At 41.4% G+C, this 24559-nt stretch overlaps 1 protein-coding gene across 4 annotated transcripts in view; it reads right to left on the bottom strand.

Moving 5' to 3' along the window:
- rab27b (RAB27B, member RAS oncogene family) overlaps positions 1-24559 on the bottom strand; it is a 77742-nt gene that overhangs the window by 19956 nt on the left and 33227 nt on the right. The window contains exon 1 of one of the 4 annotated variants that reach the window (XM_028601450.1): positions 12664-12685. The exons of the other annotated variants lie outside the window; for them this stretch is intronic. The gene's annotated coding sequence lies outside the window, so the exon portion shown is untranslated. Of the gene's footprint in view, positions 1-12663; positions 12686-24559 lie in introns of those variants that run through there. 4 annotated transcript variants of the gene reach the window in all.

The following is a 24559-nucleotide window of genomic DNA, read 5'->3' on the forward strand; positions in this document are numbered from 1 at the left end:
ATGAAGATTGACCCTTGATTATCCAATTTGTCCAGACGTTATTCAGGTTCGCCCCTTTAGATTGTCCATAACCTTTTAGCATTTCAGACCCACTTAGCAAAAAAGTGAGGCACATTTGAGACGACAAAGCAGAAAGATCAATGCATGATTAAATCTAAACAGCAGCTGGGTGGCCAGCTGTGTACAAAACCTGTAATTACTACTACTATTACGTATAGCTATTCTTATAGGGACATGAATAAGCGGTCCTCTTGTAGGTTACACTGGTGGGACCACAGAGCCTAACTACATTCACGAGTCCAGTGGCTTCTGGACTAAAAACCTGATCCAACCCTTTCTCACTCCCAACTCGTCTAATACCGACGCTTGGTCTGTGGCTCTCAGCGTCAGATTCCAGCGCAAAAGGTGTCCTTTAGCATCTATATGGGACACCGGTCATAACAGCCGCAGCTCGACCGCGGCGCTGTAAGGTAAGAGCAACATAAGTGCAACAATGGTAGTGAGTAGTATTAAAGACCAAAAATCCGCGTAAGAAGGTTGGGGGAAAACAACACAGGACTTTCAACCAGGAGACCAGGGGTTGTTTTCCGTTTTTGTCGTGCATGCCACAAGACGTACAAGACGTACATTTTTCAACCCCACCCATGATCTTTCCCTAACCAATTGGTTTTACTCTGCACGTTGAAAAATGACCCCAAGGGTCCCGACCCAGAGCATCAAAAAGTGACACCAAGTGCACTGAAAAATAATGCCAAAGGGGTACCCAGAGCGTCAAATGTAGCAGCAGATGGGATTACACTGGAATTAGTTGAAAGCCCCCTGCGTTTAAGGAGGAGAATTTTTGCGTCAGTATCCAGCACCAAAGACCCGGTTTTTGACAAGCTGGGAGTGAATGTGACACTCAACTCAGGTGTACGGCATCTATTTATTTATCCATCTGTGAGGCCCACCAGGGATTCCTGGATCCCTCCCTAATCCCACAGCGGGAGGTGAGCTAACATCTGTACAGACAGCGCACACAGCTGGATCTGAAAGGTCAGCACGGATGTAGGAATACTGAGCGGCAGAAGAGGATGGAGTAGGAGGTCAAGTAACAAGGGTTGGGCCTGTACTGCAGGTCTAGAGCAAGGCACTAACATTGGCAGGTTCCTAGTTCATATCTGTAGTTCCTTGGGAGATTATGAAAATGTGGATGAACTCTGGTTTGTTATTTTAGGAGAGAGGAATAACCATTTATCAATGCACACAACAATCAGCCGTTAAAGCGTAACTCTTGCCAAAATGCAACCTAGGGTCTTTTTGTGAATGTACCCGAGACAAACTTTCGTTTAAAAGCATAATTAGGACAGAAACGGCACTTTTAAGATTGACCGTATTTTCGTTTTCGGTCAAATGGCCTTTTGAATGGGACTGCTAGGCAAGATGGCAGCGACCGGAAACACCAACAGCTAAAGTGAGTCGTTCAAAACCTATTTTAGTAAACTCTATGTACACAAACAATGTTCTCAATGCTGAGTTCATGTGTAGAGCACCTGGTGATACTTCGAGCAAAGTTTCATGTTGTTTTGAGCCTTCTTAGGGTTTTAAAAATAGCAATTTTGATGCAATCATAGTAGTGCCCCTAGAACTCCCATTCAAGAGGCCATTTGACCGAAAAACGAAAATACGGTAAATCTTAAACGTGGCGTTTCTGTCCCAATTATGCTTTTAAACGAAAGTTTGACTCGGGTACATTCACAGAAAGACCCTAGGTTGCATTTTGGCGAGAGTTACGCTTTGAAAAGAGAGTAGTGTCAGTTGTTAGTTCTAGTCATAGACTTAAACGTATTGGACAAGTTGATATTTTGACCTGATAGTGGCGCTAGAAGAATAGTTAAAGGATCAACAAATTCATTACAATTCATCCTGGGGGGAACATGAACGTCTTTACCACATGCCATGGAAATCCATCCAATGGTAAGGATGCCCACCGGGCACCTCCCTAGGGAAGTGTTCCAGGCACGTCCAGCTGGGAGGAGGCCTCGAGGAAGACCCAGGTCTAGGTGGAGGGATTATATCTCCAACCTGGCCTGGGAACGCCTCGGGATCCCCCCAGTCGGAACTGGTTAATGCGGCTCGGGAAAGGGAAGTTTGGGGTCCCTGCTGGAACTGCTGCCCCTGCGACCCAACCCCGGATAAGCAGACAAAGATTGATGGATGGATAGATGGATGGATGGATGGATGGATGGTTGTCAAGACATTTCCCTCAAAATCATAAATGTCAATCTCATGGTGACGGCAGAGGAAAAGTCTGTAAGAATCATCCTCTGGGAACCATGAATGTCTGTACGCAGTTCGGGGCGATGCATCTAGTAGTTGGTGTTAAGATATTTCACAGTACCTTCGAAAACTTTGACTTGTTGGCAAAGCTAGAAGAAAAGCCACGAGTAGGATTCATCCTCTGGAAACAATGAATGTCTGCACACAATGTCATGACAACCTATCAAATAGTTGAGATATTTCAGCTTGGACAAAATTGCTGGACCGACAGACATCCTTAGAGCTGTGCCAACTACATGGAGATGGCCATGAAATACCAAAAAATCTACCATCAAAATTTACTAATTTACTATCATTCATGCTCAGGAAATATTTTTGATTTTGAACACCCTTAAAGCTTGAATCTACAGCCACCCTTTGGACAAAATGTCAACTTTGTGCCTTTAATATCTTGAAATGATCCAGGTGAAGACATCCTACCAGAAATGGAAAGAAACCATTGTTTTGTTTTGAAACGTGTTATTTTTAAATCACATTGCGGATCATAAAGCGATCAAAAGGTAAAAGGAAAGGCTGCTTCGTGTTGTATTTCTTTGTCTCCACTCTGAACATCTACACATACAGACCAGTGACTAAACAGATTGTGTTTACAGTACTGCAGTAAAAACCTGTGACATTTCCATCTAAACCAATAAGTTCTGCTCTTCTCCGTCTGTGGTTGCTTTAACACAGCAGGGATCCAGCTCACAACATATCCAGGTCTATTTGTTCACAGTTGGGGTACTTCTCTGCTGCCGCACAGGAAGTAATTGCTTTTTACCATTTACGTACGTGATAGTGCCACCTCCAGAAAAATAAAGTTCACAATAGAAAATGCAAAGAAGATTGTCACAGTTCCCTTTGTTTGATTGACAAGTGATTTCTGGGGAAGTGCAGTGCAACAAAACCCGTCGGCTAAGACACCAAAAATGGAGATTGAAAACGCAAAGCATGCACTAACAGGTCAAACTTTAACAGGAGTGTCTTTCAAGTAGGGCTGGGCAATATGGAGAAAATAAAATATCACGATATTTTTAAGGTTTCTAAGGTTGACAATTGGTGCATTCACAAAATATCTTCTACATTTAGATTTTGGATAAATAACCATCATAATGTGGATATAATGACTAAGTGGTTAAAGTCAAATAATAGAACAGCTAGAACAGAGAAGTACATCACTTTACTGTAATGCAGCCTTTGAAACCAGGAAAAGACTAAACTTACCATGTTATATTACAATTCTTCAAAATCTAAGACGATATCTAGTCTCATATCACAATATTGATATAATATTGAAATATTGCCCAGCCCTACTTTCAAGACACCAGCAAGCTCCAAACTCTGAATGCGAAAACCATGTCCCAATAGAAATAAACAAACCCTTTCAAGTGCAGGACCCAAATTTGATTAAATTCAACCACATGAAACCTGATCAAATACAATCAGAACACAACACTGTTACAGTGGAATTCAACCTAATGTGGAGCATTGGGCTGCAACCTGCAGGTCTCATGACTCCAATAGTCCTGATGTGTTTAGTTTAACTTATTTACAGTTTAGAGCTGTGGACTCGTACACAACAAACGGATGAAAAACACACACAAAACTATGTGCAGCAAGTGTGGAATTTAGACAATTATCTTATTTTTAGAGCAAGCCTTGGAGTGCACTGTGGCTATTATACCATGAACACTTTCCATAACATAACATAATGAAGAAAGAGGCTGTGTTAAATTCTGACTACTAAAGATAGTTTTAACAGATCTCTATTGGTCTTGTTGAAGTATAAATACACAGTATTAATAGTGTTATGCCTCATTCTCACTGCATGGTACCCCCTGTCTACGACTGTGGATAAGTATCTCATACAACCCCACTTTAAAAGATCTGAACCAGTGGCGTAGTCTACGTGATACACAGGTATACGCAGTATACCCACTAAGAAAGCTCCAGGATTTCCATATAACCACTTATAAATGCCCAATGACATGGAACATACTTTCCATTATATTTTTGATATATTTTGAATTGTCATCTGTGTTCTTTTTATTCACATAGACTAAATAAAGGCATTTCCACCGTAAATTGGTGAATAAACTTGTATCCAAATGCAGAAAATGAAGTTGTTGACGCTCAAAACTTCCTTAGGAGAGGACACCCAAACCCCCCACCACGATATGTCCCCCCCTCCACCCCGCCCTTCCCCAAAGGCAGATTCTACACACAGTACAGTATACCCACTACAATGCATTAGACTACACCACTGATCTGAACTATCCTTTTAAGTCACTTTGACTTAGGGCGTTTTCACACATGAAAGTCCGAACCAAGGTCCGGACCAAGGTTCATGTTTTTGTTACATTGTAAACATTTGATCCGGTAAGTTGTGGTTTCACACTGCAGTTTTGCAAGCGCACTAAAGATCTATACGTGAACAAACCTCCGTCCTGCCGTCATCACATACGTGAGCTACGTCTCCAGATACTTCTAACTGATTTGTTTGTTGAAGGGCTTCCTCGTCCTCTCATATCCTCTCTCTGTGTCGGAGTTTTTCCAACTGACTGCTGCTCTCCCCTTACTGCCTGCTGCTCTCCCCCTACTGACTGCTGCTCTCCCCCTACTGACTGCTGCTGCTCTCCCCCTACTGACTGCTGCTCTCCCCCTACTGACTGCTGCTCTCCCCCTACTGCCGCGGCCCTTTTTGTTTTGTTGTGATGTTGAGAAGCAAGACACGGGAACCTTCTTTCTGGAGCATTTATTCAGAGACAAACTGAAACCTACGCTGTACATTTGCCACTTAACAAATAAACTGCTGATGTATTCTCTGCTCTGATAGCCGACAGCTGTCTTCCCTGAACCCATTCACCGTCACTCTCTCTCACTAAGCACCTTAAAGGACCTTCCCCGGTCTTGTAACACAAGGAGAGCCTGCCAGAGCTTCTTGTATTTGGTCCAAAAGTCCGAACCATCCAAAAAATGCTTTCACACTATAAACGAACCGGACTATGGTTCAGTTTGGTCCGGACGGAGACCACCTCTTTTTATCGGACCAAAATTTGGTCTTTTGATCCGGACCGCGGTCCGGGGGAGGTGTCACACCTGTAATTTTGGTTCGGATCAAACTAAAAAGTCCGAAAGTCCGGACTAAACGAGGTATGTGTGAAAACGCCCTTAAAGTGTTCAACCAATTGAATGGAAAATCTTAGAACTAATACCTAACACTCACTGTCAATGAATTCCATTTATTTCCCTACAGGATCTGCTTTGGCAAAAAGAAAATTACCATTTTTATGGTTCCATTTAAAAACGGTCATGTGATGTTAAATGTTCGGCTATTGCGACATAAATTTACATAAATTGTGTTAAAAGATGGTACCCATATTCACCACCCTAATTTGTGAAAAACTGGTATGTAAGATCTGACCTGATGTGACTGGGAGTCTAAAGCAATAGTGTTTCTTTGACTTTTGGTTTGCAATGTGTTCTCTCTCTCTCTCTCTCTCTCTCTCTCTCTCTCTCTCTCTCTCTCTCTCTCTCTCTCTCTCTCTCTCACACTCACACTCACACTCACACTCACACTCACACTCACACAGTGTGCCTGGTTGCGTGTCTCTTTGTAGAAACCGCTGAGAAGTCAAGACAGCCAAAATCACCATAAACCTGGGTGTTTTATTTTGAAATTGGTTTTGGAAATTGGTTTTGACAACATTAGCTCGCGGCTCGCAGAAGAAATGGAGGAGACGCTGAAACGATCGCTGCTCTGTTGGCAGCCGGTGTGGCCGGACAGATTGAATAACATGGGCGCCAAAATGAAAACAGCTCCGCTTTGCGGCTATTTGCTTCAGCGTCCGGTGTATTTCTGGTCTAAGGCAGAGAAACTGTTTTAATTTCTCCACAGGTGCAACACTGCTTAATTTGTTAATTTAATTTTAATCCTCAAAAGCCTATTTCCTTCAGAAATTCTGCCTTTAAATGTTCTATTCACAAGCCTTTATATGTACAGTATATATTGTGGATCATCTTGATCCAACTCATCATTGACGCTATATGATAAACTGAGTGGAATTGGAAAACAATTAACTTTTGACCTTGAGAACAGTGACAGATTCATCCAATAGACCTTTTACACAGCCATACGCAAGAAGACAATTTGGGTTGTCACAGCTGGAAAAGTATAGGTGATGACTATTGACTGTAAAAATATTGGACGAAGCTTTTGGGCCAGTCAGTTTCTATAGAGGTCGATGGGGAAATGACCCTACTTCTCACTTGATTTATTACCTCAATAAACTATTTCCAAACGAGTTTATGGTCTCAATGGGTATTTTATGGTTTCTTCAATACAGCATGATGTTCATTTTGTAAATGATGGTCTCATTTATTTTAAAATAGATGATAAAGCAGGGGATGCTTTAGGGGTGTGGCATTAATAAGAAAAAGCGATCCGACAATTCGCCGCAGGGTTGTGCGAGGTGTCACTGAAAGGGCCCGTTTGGGTGACGCCCTGTTGTGTTCTTTAACCCCCTCCAACTGTAACACAAGTAGACTTTATGTTTCACAATTACTGTTTTCCACCAGCTGTTTATAGATCTCCACATTTCCGACCGCAGCCCCGATCCCCAGCTGGGAGATTCACAAGGATATGAATTATACATTTTATCAAATACGATACAACGTGACTCCATCAGAAGAGGGAAAAACTAAAGTAGTGGAAGTCCCCTGAAACACTAAACTTGTGACATCGCTCTCTGGCTGAGGACAGGTACGTCACACCTCCGTTCAGACCAAGTGGACGTGTGACCAAACAGCTGATGGTTGAAATCCCACACCAGGTTTTACCTTGTGGGTTCCTATACGGTCATTCATGTTTCTCAGTTCAGATCAGTAATCTCTATTAGCACGTATAAATCAATAAAAAAGGTAGACTTTAGAACAAAACACAAAATAAAGATGTCAAGTAATACACCAACACTGAAACACACTTAATTTGACAATGTCGGACTTTGTTTCCTGCTAAAGAAGTGAGGGATCAGAGGAATTCACATTTCGGAGCTGATATTTGAGCTCTCTTCCATAATAGGCTGTTAACAGTCACATCGTGTGTATGTGTGTGTATGTATAGTAGTATGAATAGACAGAAGGGAGTTTTGCACTTCCAATATGTCACATGGCTAACTTGACAAAGCTACAAACAGGAGAAAGAGGGAGGTTAGGAGTGTAATAAATGACTTCTCACAAATCATAGTAATTACAGTATTTTAGCAATGAATTATGTTGTTTGACACAAAAACTAAAGCTGACACTTCGGTTACTGATGTGTTTTGTCATGCTTATCCTTCACTGACAGATAACAGCTTCAACAGTATCTTGGCCAAGACTAAAAATGTGTGTCTTTTAGAGCATTAGTGCAGGAAAGTTAGCTATTTATCTGCCTTTATAAGATCTTAAAAGGTCCCATGGCATTAAAATTTCACTTTACGAGGTTTTTTAACATTAATATGCGTTCCGCCAGCCTGTCTATGGTCCCCCAGTGGCTAGAAATGGTGATAGGTGTAAACCGAGCCCTGGGTATCCTGCTCTGCCTTTGAGAAAATGAAAGCTCAGATGGGCCGATCCTGGAATCTTCCCTTTATGAGGTCATAAGGGGAAATGTTACCACCCCTTTCTCTGCTTTGGCCGCCCAGAGAATTTGGCCCACCCGTGAGAGAGAGAGACATCATGGCTTTCAAACGAACAAAATGGCAGTTGGTCAAGGCCACACCCGCACCCTCCACCTTGCCCCCCCTCTCTCCTCCTCAATAGCTGCAGACACAGAAATGGCACATCCTAAGGAAAGCTCATTGTGGGACTGGCTCTAGTGGCTGGAATTCTGCACTAAGGCTGAATTTCGGGAAAGAGACTTCAGATACAGTATTAGGGGACCACTAAGGTCTATATAAAAGAGACTTCAGATACAGTATTAGGGGACCACTAAGGTCTATATAAAAGAGACTTCAGATACAGTATTAGGGGACCAGTAAGGTCTATATAAAAGAGACTTCAGATACAGTATTAGGGGACCACTAAAGTCTATATAAAAGAGACTTCAGATACAGTATTAGGGGACCTCTAAGGTCTATATAAAAGCATCCAAAGAGCACCATGTCATGGGACCTTTAATATTAAGAAAGTAAGCCTAGACAAAATAAACCAAAGCAGGTCTTTTGTTAGTGGTATTTTTTAGAATATTAGTACGGTTGTTGTTTTAGGTAAGTAGATAGCCTATGTATTGAAATTAAAAAATATTTTCTTTTAGTGCCTCAAAGTTTGGCTGAGAGAAATATATCAATATTACGTTACGTTATGTTTCACTGTGTTATTACCACACGGTGTGTCACATTCTAAAAACAAAACACAACCAGGTGATTATATTTTGAAAATGGCTTCTGTATTTGCACCATTAAGCATGCATGCCTGAGTCAAATATTTACCTCAGAATCTCCTCTCGTATAAATCATAAAAGAGGAAATGCCTCCGATACAAGAACTTGGAAGATAAACTTATCAGGACACAGAAATTTCACTTTCAGTCAAATCCAGTGAGCCAGGCAGCTAATTACTGTTTTCTAACACCTTACAGGCATTAAATGACACAATTCCCCTTCTGCAGTCAAACCGGTTTTGAGATAATACTGTTCAAACAAAGCTAGTGGGCTTTGTTTTTCTTCTACACAGCACACGAGGCTCCTATCACAGTGTTAGACTTCCAGTCCAGTTCTTGAGTCACATTGAAAAAGTGTTCAGTAAAACGAGCCCTGGATAATTAAATACACCAAACATCAAAGACGGGAGTACGAATTCAGCTGTCAGTTTATTGGACGACACTCTTCAGGCGACTTCTATAGCAAATTGGTACGTTATGCGTTATAGTGAAATGAGCTTTTCGACAAGTGAAGGATTTGTGGTGGTGGGGGCGGGTGTTACGGGGAGATTGTCAATGGCAAAAGAAAAAAAAACAAAAAAACATTTGTTTATTTTGAACGGTTGTGATTGGTGCCTCGAAAAATTGGAAATGGGCTTGAATGGGCTCTTGGCCAGACTGACTTGCAGAGCAAATCTCAAATTTGCCGCGAGTTCGTCAGGGTTTTCCCAGGCTAGTTCGCCCCCCATGTCTTAAATTCGGAACTGAAAAAAATCAAAAAAAGATTGTCATTGAAAAAACACTATGCCAAAAATATCAAAATAAACAAATGTTTTTTTGTTTTTTTTCTTTTGCCATTGACAATCTCCCCGTAACACTCTCTCATGGGTGGGCCAAATTCTCTGGGCGGGCAAAGCAGAGAAAGGAGAGGTAACCTTTCTCCTTATGACGTCATAAGGAGCAAGATTCCAGATCGGCCCATCTGAGCTTTCATTTTCTCAAAGGCAGAGCAGGATACCCAGGTCTCGGTTTACACCTATCACCATTTCTAGCCACTGGGGGACCATAGGCAGGCTGGTGGAACTCATATTAATGTTAAAAAAAAACAACTCAAAGTGAAATTTTCATGCCATGGGATTTTTAATTAGCTTTGTAACAACTCATTTGGCAATGGCTTGAATGTAACAGACGTTCATTAATATCAAAAGGTTACGCACTAAAGCTTTAACTAAATAATTAACTAAATAATTTACTTTTTTATTCTATCTTTAACAAAGACGAGAAGGAGTTTGGAGTAACAGCGGCAGAACAACTGCATTCCACATGATGGTTGCAATGAATATTTGCATGCGTAGGGAAGCGTGGGGGGAATCCGTACGGATCACGGATCAACTACAGTCAGTTAACACCACTACTGGGGAAGTGGATCAAACTGATTGGTGGCGATGGTGGAAGGCAAACGTCAGAGTGATGCGGCGGTTAATTTTGTAGGGGGAAAGGCCAATGTGGAAACACAAACCATCACGTCATCACACTCACTCCAACCGATGGTGTAATTTCATCACTCGAGGCAACTGAACTGATAAACCCAAACGGAAAGATTAATTTTCGGAGGCGCTGGGTTATTTCCACAATCTTTAAATGTGTGTATTATCTACATGATATCAATATTTAATTTGAAAATATCACGGTTATCGTCAATACCGGTACATCCCTTATGGGTTTGTATGCGTCTTTCTTGATCTTTTCACCCATCAACTTTTGTGTCATTTTTCTTTTCTTCTGTCTCTTCCGCCGTAAAGCCACTGTTTCAAATAAAATGTTAAAAATACTTTACACAGAAGTACTTGGGTTTAGATTACATAATATGAAATGTGCTTTGTAACAAAAGTATGCAGTATGTAGGTGCTATCATTTGGGCTGAGGGCTAAAGCTTTCTTATAAAAAATTGAAATTGAAATATCTTTGCTATTAATGATTAAATTATTATTATATTTGGTAAAGCCTCTCCTCGTTTCAGATGACACAGAACAACAAAGCCTAAAAAAGATTCCATATAACAGACAACTAGAAGTCAAACTGGTTCTCTGATCACAACAAGAAGTCGATTAAAGTGATCCCTTTGTAAAAACAGGTTTTAGTAGAAAACAACAGCTGTGAGCCTCCTGCTTTCCTCCCGAACATCGCCACTATCATGAGACTGAGCATGAGAGAAAAGTCATGATCCGCTTACGTGACCCTGCCGGTCGGCCACTCAGCCTGGATAACTGATGCAGCTGAGCCAAACTACGTGAACAACAGTTATCAACTTGATCCCATTCCACAGCTACAGATGCAACAACTGCATTTCCCTATTGAAAACTCTTTGTTTTTGTCTCTACATCGGCACGCAAACCCTCCCTGTCTCCCTCCGGGATCAGCCGCCAGCCTGTCACATGCCTACAAAAGTCAGCAAACAGCTTCGAAATGTACTCAACAAACTGGCCGAACAAACATCCCACTGAGCGTCTTGAGTGTGTGAGCTCCTTACCTCACAGTGGCTTCTCAGCTGATTCAACAGTGTAAGATCCTGAGGGAGATACGAGGCGTCCAGAGCAGCTGACCAGCAGCCCTGCATCTACTGTACATCCACCGACTGACTGACTGACTGACTGACTGACTGACTGACTGACTGACTGACTGACTGACTGCTATTCAGCTGGAAGCAGCAGAGCAGAGAGCCACTCCCCTCAGCGACCAGCTGACTCGCTGCCTGGCTGGAGGGATAGATGCATGATTAGTTTAATGGCTCTGCCTTGTCTTGGTGGTTAACCGACTGAAATCCAGCCTGAATAACTGAATGAAAGTCTGACCAAGAAACTGACCCAACTGACTAGGCAAATTAACTGAATAACTGACTAAATATGACAACTGACCAACTCCCTATCTGACCATCTAACCAACCAACTAACTGACTGACTACCCGAGTTAATATCTCAACGGCAGACTAAATGATTAACTGACTCATCAAATTAATTAAATGACTGACCAACTAACTAACTAAAAAATTATGGCTAACTATCCAACTTACTGACTAACAATCCAAATGAATACCCAACGGACTGACTAAGTAACCAACTAAATGAAAAACCACCAGACTGACCAACTTACTAAAAGACTCTTTCACCAACTAAATAACCGACTGACTATCAAAATGGCCGACTAAGTGACTAAATGATTTGTTTACCAACTAACTAAAGTAGCTGACTAAGCAACTGGCTAGTTCACAGTCTCATTTGCTGACTTAGAAACCATTCCAGGTCTGTCTAACAAACTGATCTCCTGACTACACATTTCAGTGTTGTAGTCGACTGGTTGCTTTACTGGCTGAACGGTTGGCTGACTGGTTAGCGGACTGACTGGTTAGTTACCTACTGAGGTCCAGATGCGGTTTTGACGTTTCTCTTTTCAGCTTCTCCCTCTTCCTTCTCTGCTATCTCTCTCTCTCTCTGTTCCTCTGTGTAATGAGAGGGTGGGGCTGAGCTACGGTAAGCTAGCTCTGGACACACACACACACACACACACACACACACACACACACACACACACACACACACACACACACACACACTTATCAGTTAGTAAGAGCAGAGCCGCCTCAGGTCATGCTGGTGGAGGATGTGTTTGTGCGTGCATGTTTGGCAGCAGTAAAACAGGAAGTAGGGAAGAAATGATAAAAAGGAAAGCCCCAGGTAATTCTTGAATGGAGGAAAAGCATTCTGTGTTTTCCTCCGTCATCAGAGCCCTAACACAACTACGTGTACTACATCTAACTAAACTGGGGCCCTATTTCAGAAAGCAGGTTTAGTGAAAACTCGGACTTTGTTAACCCTGAGATGAGGGAAACTCAGAGTTTTCGGTTTCAGAAAGAGAGGTAACTTTAACCTCAGAGTCAGTTACCATGGTAACTGAGCCTGGGAACCTAACCTGGTCGGGAGCAGGTTTTCTTCTCTCGGTCTCCTCTCTCTGACACAGCGCTCTCTCATTTCCTCATTCATTCATTCAGTCTGTATACCAGGCGCATTTTAGCGCAGTTTGTTATCTGCATGAATAAAAAAAAAACAGGATTGGTTTATTAACGGTGTTAGGCACTATAAAATGTTTTTGTTCCAAACATGGCATTACTTGTTGTTTTTGTGATTGTTGTGGGCAAAAATCCTTGATTATGCGGCACGTTTTCTCAAAAAATGCGATGGAATATGCGGGATATTTATGCAATGAAATAGCGGGAACTTGCAAAAATTGCAGTTTGATGAAACAGAGAAAAAAAAAGTGATTCCCCCAACACCCTGCTTTTCGATGATGTTCATGTCGCGTGATTACGTCACTTCATGGCAACAAGGGAAAATGGCTGCTCTTGTGTGAAGTAAACGCAACATTTTTCAACTTTCTGCTAAGCTATACACTACCGGTCAAAAGTTTGGGGTCACTTAGAAATTTCCATTCCAGACAGAATACCAGCAGAGATCAGTTGCATTGTTTTTTTTAATCAGGGCAGCAGTTTTCAGATTACATTATGTGCTTACATAATTGCAAAATGGTTCTCGACTCTTGTAGACATTAGTGGCTGAAGAAATGCTTGAAATTCCATGCTTTTTGGTCTAAACGTCATACCCAAATTAAAAGTGGTACAGCTCCCATATACTTTGACACTTAGGGGTGTGCCTCAGAATGGGATTAGTGGTAGTTTACTTTTTCGCCCGCAGGATTGCACCTAGATGAAATTATAGGTGTAGCCTGCTACCATTCCAGTTTTCACCAGTAATGTGATAGGTTATGTGATTAAATATGAAATTAATACACTATATTAGAGCTTACACATTGACTCAAGCAGCAATTTTCTCCCACACCAATTCTCGCTATTTTACAGCAGCCGCTGTGTTTTTTTTTTTTTTTAACTAAATTCATGTTCAAACTCGCTGTATGTGTGAATGAGTATTTCCGCCGACCAGTTTGTTTATGGTTGTTACCATGGTGAATCTTAGTATCATGGCTCCATTTATGCTGCCTTTTTATTGTGGTGGTACACACTAGGGCTATCAAATATGCTCAAAAATTATGTTCGAATATTCCCTCTAAAATAACACAGAATATTCCAACTATTCGAACATCTGGTTGGGCATGCGTCCAAGGTGGTGCGCGACATCGTGACGTCAAAATGATGCAATATCCGGCCGAGCCGAGGTCGCGCACGGCTCTTTTTTTTCAGCGGCGAACGACAAAGCGGAAACAGGAGGCCTGAATGAGTTCACAAACAACCGGATGCCAGGACTCTCAGAGTGACTGCAGGTCTCTCTGGTAAACTTACCGGGTTAAGATGAGCTCTTTTATGGTGAATGAAAGGATCAATCTGACGAAGTAGGTCAGTGAATCAAATCAACGCATTGACGGCAATGCTGCTGCCAGTTCTGCCGTTGTTTGACTTTTTCTTCTTCTTCTAGTCCGTAGAAAGGGCAGCGTCGGTAGCCTTTGCTCATTAGCGCCACCGCTGTTCAGGAGAAGACTGCAGCTAGTGTCGCGACCACCAGCGCAGGACTAGAAATAGTCACGGCGATCTCATGATGTCACATTTGTATGCGCCAGCTGGGCTGCATCCAGTATGTAACAGCTTTCAGGCGCGCTAGCAAAGCAGACAGCCAGACAGCCTCTGCTACCGCAAGCGTTTTTTTCCACTTTTCGCTTTTTTTTTTTTTTTTTTAATATTAATTTTCACCTTCGAAATTCATTTTTTTTAAAACCATTCGAATATATATTCGAATTTAGAATATTCGTTGACAGCCCTAGTACACACGCGTGAACCTACTCAGAGTTGATTGAACCAACTCATATCAGCTGTTCTGAAACCGAAAACTCAGAGTTTCCCATCTCAGGTTAAATCAACTCAGAGTTCAGGGTTAGACTCAGAGTTTGTTAAACCTTCCTGAAACGGGCCCCAGATATCAGCTTCAGAAAGGATTTTTAAATAAACAAACAAACAAACAAATCACCTGTTACTCACTAAGTGGAGCAGTAGGCAGGGTTGCAGGTTTTCGACTACAGTATTCTATTTCAAATTAAGTTTACTTACACATATTTTTCATGTGCCCACATGCATCGAGGGCATCGAGAACCGATTCCTACTTGGAATGGTTTCAAAAATTACGATTCCATCGGAATCGTTTCTTTATTGGAATCGTTTGGAGGATTTGGTTTCAAATCTGATCATAGGTTCCAAATTTAACATGCGCAAGTTTTGGTTTCCGTAGCGACCAGCCGCTTGTTGGGTTGCAGCCATAAGCGGTACAGCACAGTAAGCGGTGCTCTAGTGTGGCTTTATTTTACATTGAAAAAGCCCCGTCGGCATTGAATCAAAATAAAACTTTCCTCTTATTTGTGAAATAAGCATGTGACCCGTTTCAACTCCACCACTCAAAGAATTGGAAACGAGAATCGATAAGAACCGGAATCGAAAGGAAGAATCGCAACTGGAATCAGAATCGTTAATATCCAAACGATGCCCAACCCTACCCAATACTGTATTTATTTGTTATTGAATCAGATGGTTCCTGATTTAAATCATGATTTTTTCACAGTTTTAATCAGCATTTCTTTTCTTATATTATCATTATAGGTGAAGCTTTCTCCATTTGGAACACTCTGGCTCTCGTTTTCTCAAAGCATTGTCGAGACAGCTCGCTACCGGTCAATTGGCATTTTAAAGTTCAACAAATTTGAACACAACACAAAACATTTTACTTTGCCCCCGCAAGCAAATGCACTAATTGCACGGATACCATTAACATGAATTGATTTGGATTGTGTAGGAGAAATTATAAGCGTGCGTTACTGGACAGATATGTTTGATAAAAGCTAAAATAATTAAAGAGCAAATATCTCCTGTGTCCTCTCAGCTGGTTTGGAGTCCACACGTGTCCGGGCGGTGAAGCATCATGCAGCTCATGTTGGTGACCTTTAGGCCTTTAAAGGCCACCTTACCACAACACTGACAGTTCTCATGACAAAACAAGATCCATCACTGGCTCTGCAAGGAAACGCTGATGGCAGGGGACAATGTTCGGTTACATCAGAATCTATTCATTTCTCTCTGCTCTCTATTTTCTTTAAGATGATAACAGACTTGATCTAGGTGTAGGGCTGCTCGATGATGGGAAAAAAAAACTTATAATCACGATTATGTTGGTCAATATTAAAATCATGATTTTTGGAAAGAATTATTGAATGTAAAAAAAAAAAAAAAAACAGTGAAGCAGTTAAACAAATCAACAGTGACAGCACCTTGAAATGTCAAGTTTCCCAGAATACTTTTACCGTTTGAACTTTTTTTTTCATTCTGAACACAAGACAAAAAAAAAAAAAAAAAAAAAAAGAGTTTCCTTGCAAAACGTAATGTGCAAAATAATTGTTTTTCTCGATTAGCTACTCCGTTTTTGTGATCATAAAGAGCTGAAATTGTTATTTTATTGTTATGCACTATGACCAGTGCAAAATGGAGGAAGATAATGGAAGATCTGAAATGATCTGTTCCTGACACCCAGATAGGGCTGTGCAATTAATCATATTTGACGTTTGACCCGGAGGCGTTCTAGCCACCATTCGACTGTAAAATGAAGGAGGGAGACGAGAATGTGCTGCCTGGATCATTGATTGGAACATTTAGCTACTTGTTACTTCTTCCTGCCAACCCTGCCTACTGAAATCTGGTGCCCCTGATATGTCTGCTCTTCTCTCTGATGCTCTGAAACGGACGATACAGGCAACACAAACACCGCTGCACGTGACGCTAGTTAACACTATACTCGCCAGCAGCTAACGTTAGCCTACCGCTAGCTAGTAGATGGATTAAACACTGTTAAAATGCTGACAGCTAACGCTAACCGGTGTAAAGTTTGACTGTGTTTTACTGTAGAGGATTCAACACCGGTATGTAACAATCTGCTAGCCTGACAAGCCAGCTGCCACTAGTGTGCATCTAGATTTCTAGGTTAACAATCTGCCGTCGGAAAAACAACACAGACGGTGCGTTCAATGAAACTGGTAAACTACAGCCTTGTGGTGCATTTGAAGTTATTGTAAATGTCCTTTTCCCATCTGGTGGTTGTTTGTCATTCGACAGCAATTTACTAGTGAAATAAATTATTGTTATTGTTATAGATTATTATCAAATCATTTAATTTTGACCATATGGCCTTAAAGCAATAAACAAGCCCTTCTTTAATTTCACCGACTGTGGTTTTGTACCCTTCTTTTTTCTTTTCTTTTTTTACTTTCTTAAAACCTATCGGTTTAGGCACCGTTAATTATGCGAATAATTTCGATTAATTAAATCATTGAGTATGTAATTAATTCAATTACATTTTTTAATTGATTGACAGCCCTATATATATATATATATATATATATATATATATATATATATATATATATATATATATATATATATATATATATATATATATATTTTAGTGGCCTTGGCAACTGGTGTTTTTTTTTTTTTTTTGCTGAGAGAAGCTAGAGCCACAGAGCTTCTGCTTACACACCATGTGGTCATCTGGCTTGGTACAGTTTATAGAATACTTTTACATTTACACAACAAGTGAATCAAAGCAAACACTCCATTCAACAGCTCCGCTACTTAATCTAATACCTCTTTCCTACTGGGCAAAAAAAAAACACTAACACCCACTAACATCTGGCTTTTGTCTGCAGTGGAAAAGGTTACAATCTGCATTCATTATATATATATATATATATATATATATATATATATATATATATATATATATATATATATATATATATATATATATCCTCTATGGAGGACGAACAAACGGTTGCGGCTCCGACCGACGCGGTCACAAGGCCACCAGCGACGGCAACGTAGAAAACGTTCAAGTTCGAGGCTTCAGCCAACTGCACGCGAGAAGAAGAAAGGAACAGATCCCCTGATGACACCGGAAGATATAGTCTCTCTCTGATCATCCAGGGTTCACAAGTGACATTGTTGGTATACATACTCGAACTGCGCATGCGCGAAGGGAATATTCAGTGCTTTAACCACCGCCTCTTGCAGTCAGCAGGGATGAAATAGAACTGCATTTACATGCTGCTTTTGGTGGAAAAAAAGGTGTGGTCTTTCAGAAAACAGAACAAACCTAACCTTTATTACCATTATTACATTATTAACTAAACATATTTCATTTGGACTGTTGTAACTAAAAGCCAAAGGTTTACTAAGTAAAAAGCATAATTCAGTCACACAGCAGCAGTCTAGTCTGTCACTGGGTGAATATTGTTGGGGTTAACAAGACGCCATCAGCAGGAGATTGACGTCACTCCATGTCATGGAGTCTTTCATTGTGTTACACTTGATTAGTTTAAAAAAGGGAAAATGCAATGAGGGCAGGCCGAGACACAAAAGGCCACTGGACCAAAACAATGGATTCACTGAGACAACACAACAACCACTCACATCACTGAGTTTGAATATTTTTTTCTTTCTTCTCTGCTTAAACCCTTATAGACACAATTCCTGCATGTGTCCGTACGTTGGCCTTACCAAATCACCAGACTCTGCCCCCGACGGCAGCAGCAGAGGCGCTTGGAAACATTGACAATCCCTCCCCCCTCTCCCCCATTGGCTGAATGTTGAAAAGGGCAACTGGGTCAAAAACCAATCTGCCAAGACTTGCTCCAAGTCAGAGACAGCAATTCCCGCAATTCCCAGTGATCCAGAAAGAGATGTTTAAAAACGGATTGTGTTAGTACTGTATGTTGGATGGCTCTCACTGGTACAGGGCACAAGATACACAACTGACATGGAGATGGAAATGAGTTCACAGTGAGCACTAATGCTCACAACAAAGACACACACAGCTGGCATCAGTTTAACAGAGTCCACTGGTCACACGCCAGTAATCACTGCTATCAATTTTGACAACAGACTGTGAATGGTGGGAATTTCGTGTGTGTGTGTGTGTGTGTGTGTGTGTGTGTGTGTGTGTGTGTGTGTGTGTGTGTGTGTGTGTGTGTGTGTGTGTGTGTGTGTGTGTGTGTGTGTGTGTGTGTGTGTGTGTGTGTACCCGTATGCCATTAACTGCCGATAATAAAAAGCCAACAGCCTGACACAGGAAAGACATAGCCTAAATCACTGGTGTCCAACATAAAACAACAACTTCAACAGTAGAGACATCTCCTCTGGTCCTTATCTGCCTGGTAGAATTAACCTCACACATATATTGTGCAGTACCCCCTCAGATTAGACGGGATTCTCAGCTGATCTGTAAAAACCCTAGCGGAGTCCTTTCATCGGCAACCAAACAAGAGGAACATCTGCACTTGTCAATTCCAAGGCTTAGTGTACGCCCTTATTTTGTGGGTGGTCATATTTTAACATCTGGGTTGAGAATTTAAAAAATTGCGATAGGACGGCAGCTAGGCTATATAAAAATGGCGGGTTTTATGCATGCTGTCCCATGATGCACAAGTGACGGTTGTAGTGTCTATTCTCTCTGACCAGTCAGTGGTCTACAGTGGTTTAACTCCACCTTAGTATCAGCTCAGCTCGCCTGGAACCTCGACTGGAGGGGTTACCAAAAATTTACCAGGTACCAAGTATACTATTCACATACAGTGTTTTGCTAATGGAAAACAAAAAAAGAGCGAATTAAGTAGAGCCTTGCCGCACCATGCAGTGTAAATGTGGCATTAATGAACTGCCACAATTTTAGGATGTCTTCTTGATTCAACTAAACTCATGTGCAGTACCAGTAAGTCAGTAAGGTCTCAGTTGAGCTGGAAAACAATGGGTCAGTCATGCAGTTTCTGTTACAGCAAAAAACACTGCAAGAATGTCCTCTCCCATTTAAAACAGGGACAGACACTCAGCAGGACACAACAACCAACTCTCTCTTAAGAGCTTGACAGCTTGTAAGCGAAAGGTCAGCAGTTCAAATCCCAGCAGGAATACAGAGCTGCTCCTTACAAAACAGGAGAAAAACTAAGGATATCTCTTTTTTTTTTTACTTATAAACGTTACAGACCCACAAACAAGAGGGTGGCATATCACGACGAGTTGATAAGCATCAACCAGCGATGACACCAGTATGCAAAGCTTACATAGAATACAATGGATCAGGTGTTCTGGCGCACGTCATACGCCGCAGTAATGTGTTGTCCTTAAAAAAAAAATAAATAAAATAAAACTAAGCAAAGCGTGACCAAGCAAGAAGCCACCGGACAACAGTAAAACGCTGGCTTTTAGTCGTTAGCGAGAGCTATGTAAAATAAAAGGCTGCAAGGCAGATGCCGAGCTGGCCATCTTGCTTACAGGGTTTCTGCAGGTTTCAACAAGTGAAATGTAAGACTTTTTCAGACCTTTTTAAGACTGTAACGAATGAAATTTAAGACCTACTATATATCACAACATAAAAGTACAACAAAATACAGAGTCACAAAAGTACTTGCAAAGTTAATCAACGTATTAAAATTAAATAGAAAGCGAAAATATAAATATACAGTACAGCAAATTATATTTGGGCCAGCGAAAGAAAGAACTACAGAATAACAAAAAGTAAAATAAAAAAATTCAAAAGTTATATTAGCTGGCTTTCTATGTTTTGTGTTGTGTTGTTGAGCTTGATTTTGGCTTTGGATTTTTAGTTTGGCTGTGTTAGCAAAGTTGTTGACTGGCTAGTTTTTGATCATGAGTCATTTATTCATAACAAATGCATGTGTACGGCTGTCCATATTTAGGACAGCGGTGAATAAGTGAATTGCACTCTGAAACTGTAGGGGCACCAAATCGCAAAAAATACCAATGTTTCACAATGTTGCTTTAAGTGAAAGAGTACATCTTTCTAGACCTGCTCGTCATGCCAGATAGCCATCTGGCATGACGAGCAGGTCTAGAACCATTCCATTTTAACAGAATGAGGCGGTGTGCCACAAGTGTTGTGAACATAATCACATTTTGCATATTAAATTATGGGATTATTTTTGTGACTTTAATTCCAAGCAAAACTTCTCATGTATCAAACAAAAAAATTCTAACTCAACCAAAAACCATGTTTCGTTGTTCTACAGAGAGAAGACGATAATTAATACAGCTCCATTGAGTAAGGAGCCTACATGATTCCCATGGCAAATTAGCTCAGTAGCGTAGCTACAGTAAGCCAAGTTGGGTAGCATTTGTTTTAGATAACGTTAGCAGTTAGCTAGCGTTAACTGCTAACTTACACAGCTTTACTAGCTAGCTAGCAACTTAACACAACAAAACAACAAACGTCTAGTAACCATGCTTGCAACGTAGATCACAGACTATATATATATATTATTAATCTTGAAGGAATCTGCTGTGGAGTGGTTTGTGTGTCCTCCAAAGTCTAACATTAGCTAGCACTCACTGAGCTGTCACTCGAACGCACTTCAAAAACTCATAAGCCAATGGGGACGCACCCCCGTAAGACCCGTCCACGTGAGATGTTTGTGTCAGAATTGCAAGCACAGACTTCAACATGGCATCATGACTTTGCGTAAACATACACGCCACTTTCCTAAAGCCAAATGCTGTGTTATCTACATGAATTTAACAAATAAAATACCAATAGTTTACGACTACACAAATGTTTTGTTTGCAAGTTTTAAAGTTTTACCTTTGAGGGGACAATTTTTTTTGCTTGAGTTAGTGTTTTTTGTTTGATACTTGAGAAAGTTTTGCTTGGAATTAAAGTCACAAAAAGAATCCCATATTAGATGGCAAACTTGCATTGACAGCAAACAAAGCAGGAATGGGTTGCCCATAAATAGCGCTACCATATGCTTCACTCAGCCATCTCAATGCTGAACATATCGGAATTTTCATGACCAGTAGGGCTGTGCTCCATTGAAGAAATTCTTAGTCGACTTACACTCATTCAATTGTACCGACTAATTGATTAGTTGATTTAAATCGACAGATCTGTAAATCTGAGTTTCTCCGCAAAGAGTCGCGCAAAAGCACCACTTTAATTCTTGCGTTTACCAGAGATGTGCTCATACGTTTCTTGGAAATAAGTCATTCAGCATGAAAAAAAGCATCAAACATGACTAATCGACTAAAGAAATCTAAGTTGACTGAGACCAAAACAACCGTTTAGTCGACTAATCGACTAAGAGGGAGCAGCCCTAATGACCAGTGATAAAACCCGTGTAGACTGGCTTTGGTTTGAATTGGCAAAAGAAGGGTCGAACACGGGGTCAGACAACGCTGGTCCTGTCGTGGTTACTGATGGGACAGAGGATGGATTTTAATAACTTTCTGTGACTCCCATGATTTCTCATCCAGCGCCACCACAAGTTTGACAGTTTTGGTTCAAAGTGAAATGTTCCCACGACAGAAGTGAAATGTAAAGTAAGGAAGACAGAATCTCAGGTTTGTGTAACAAAAGCTTGGTTATGTCACCCCTGGAATGAGACATCCTGCATGAGACCAGCATGCTGAGTCTGAACACAACGGCCTCTCACAAACCGAGAACAACAGGTATTAATTGTTTAGACTCACCGTGGCAAAAATGTGACTTTAGCGAGCACTCACATTGTTGTTTCCTGCCAGCACAATGGAGACCATTATAGCTTGACTGCTGATCACCGTGTCATAAAGTCACGCTCTTCCCAGGCTGCGGCGAGTTCGGCGAGTCAGCAGAAATGGCTGTCGCTGATGTAATGACCACGTCCTGTTTTAGATTAACACCGCGGCTCCAGTCAGCAGCAAAGCCATTAATGGAGATGAAAGAAATAATATTTATTGATTATGACAGTCCGTAACGATAATGTCAGCAAAAAATGCTGCGTTTCAGGAATTTTAATAAACTCAAGTTCTTCCTATTAGCAGTTTGAAGCGTTTCATTCTAAAACAAGAGAGGTAATAAAGAGCCCCCTAACAAAGGAACAAAAAAATATCCTACTGTGTGCCGTTATCCTCAATATTTCTGTCATTTTAGCACTTTGAGGGGTGAAAGTAAAAAACTCATGTCAGTCAGTCCATTTCCCAGAAAAACTAAAAAGCTTTACATGTCAATGTCCATGTCAATGTCCATGTCAATGTCCATGTCAATGTCGGTCAGTCCAGACTGAAACAACTAACAAACTACCACCGGATGGATTGCCTTGAAATTTGGTACACACATTGATGCTCATTAATGACACCTTAAAGCTGAAGTGCGGAACTATTTGATATTAATGAATGTCAGTTGCATTCAAGCCTTCTCAGCTATGGCTGTAGTCCGGCGACTTCCGTGCGCAGAAGCTCGAGCGATGCGTTCTACGTCTCCGCTGAGTCTTTGGAGACGAAGAGGACATACAAATTCCAAGATAATTATCTCTTCCGATTAGGGTTGGGCATCGAGATAAAAAAAGTTTTTAAAAAAAATCACTTTCCTCTTATTTGTGAAATAAGCATGTGACCCGTTTCAACTCCACCACTCAAAGAATCGGAATCGAGAACCGATAAGAACCGGAATCGAAAGGAAGAATCGGAATGGAATCAGAATCGTTAATATCCAAACGATGCCCAACCCTACTTCTGATAAGTCCAACGTGTTTTTTAATCCTCTGTTTTAGCAACTGTGTGGAGAAGGGGTGCGGTAGTGGTCATTGCTTAGAATTACTCGTGGGGGCAACAGAAACTACGAGGAGCAGCGGTCAGATAGTCCACCCTTTTCCTTGACCTCTAGTGCCACCACGAGGTTGACTAAAATGTCTTGACAACTGTTGGATGGATAATGATGCAATTTGGTACACACGTTTAATGTCTTTGTGAACGTTGGTGATCCCCTGATTTTTCATCATCAGGTCAAAATTGGCTAATACTTTGGTTCATCAAGCAGTTTTCTTTTCAATAACCTTAAAAGTCTCAGAGATTCAACGGTTATGTTGTGTTCAGACCGGCCCGCGAAAAGTCGCTTCACGTCGCCTTACTCGCGGGGCGTGGAAATATTTGAACTCATGTGAATTCCAGGATGACACGAATTCCACATGTTCACGTCCCGCCGTATGCGTCATTCACTTTGCCTGCCAAGAATTTGCATCTATTCGCGTCTTTGTATTGACTTTGTATGTAATCGCGCCATGCAATTTGCGAGAAACGTGTGGTGGTGTGAACACACCATTGGTCTTCCTTAAATACACCTTGACATTGCAGTGCCTGCTTCTTTTCTTTTTCTACTGTAAATTCATGCGTTTACATGCACTCCACTGATCCGTTGTATCGCTGTATTTCAGTGAAGAAGTAACATGAATTATTCAAAAAATTTGGTAGGATAGGATTAATTTTATGATCCAATTTAAGAGTTGAAAGAAAAGTTAATTGGCAATTGCATTCCTTCATCCATCCATCCATCTTCGTCCGCTTATCCGGTGTCGGGTCGCGGGGGGAGCAGCTCCAGCAGGGGACCCCAAACTTCCCTTTCCCGAGCAACATTAACCAGCTCCGACTGGGGGATCCCGAGGCGTTCCCAGGCCAGGTTGGAGATATAATCCCTCCACCTAGTCCTGGGTCTTCCCGAGGCCTCCTCCCAGCTGGGCGTGCCTGGAACACCTCCCCCTAGGGAGGCGCCCAGGGGCATCCTTACCAGATGCCCGAACCACCTCAACTGGCTCCTTTCGACGCAAAGGAGCAGCGGCTCTACTCCGAGCTCCTCACGGATGACTGAGCTTCTCACCCTATCTCTAAGGGAGACGCCAGCCACCCTCCTGAGGAAACCCATTTCGCCGCTTGTACCCTGGATCTCGTTCTTTCGGTCATGACCCAGCCTTCATGACCATAGGTGAGGGTAGGAACGAAAACTGA

This window comes from Perca flavescens, chromosome 16 (genome assembly GCF_004354835.1).
Source record: "Perca flavescens isolate YP-PL-M2 chromosome 16, PFLA_1.0, whole genome shotgun sequence".
Taxonomy (NCBI): Eukaryota; Metazoa; Chordata; class Actinopteri; order Perciformes; family Percidae; genus Perca; species Perca flavescens.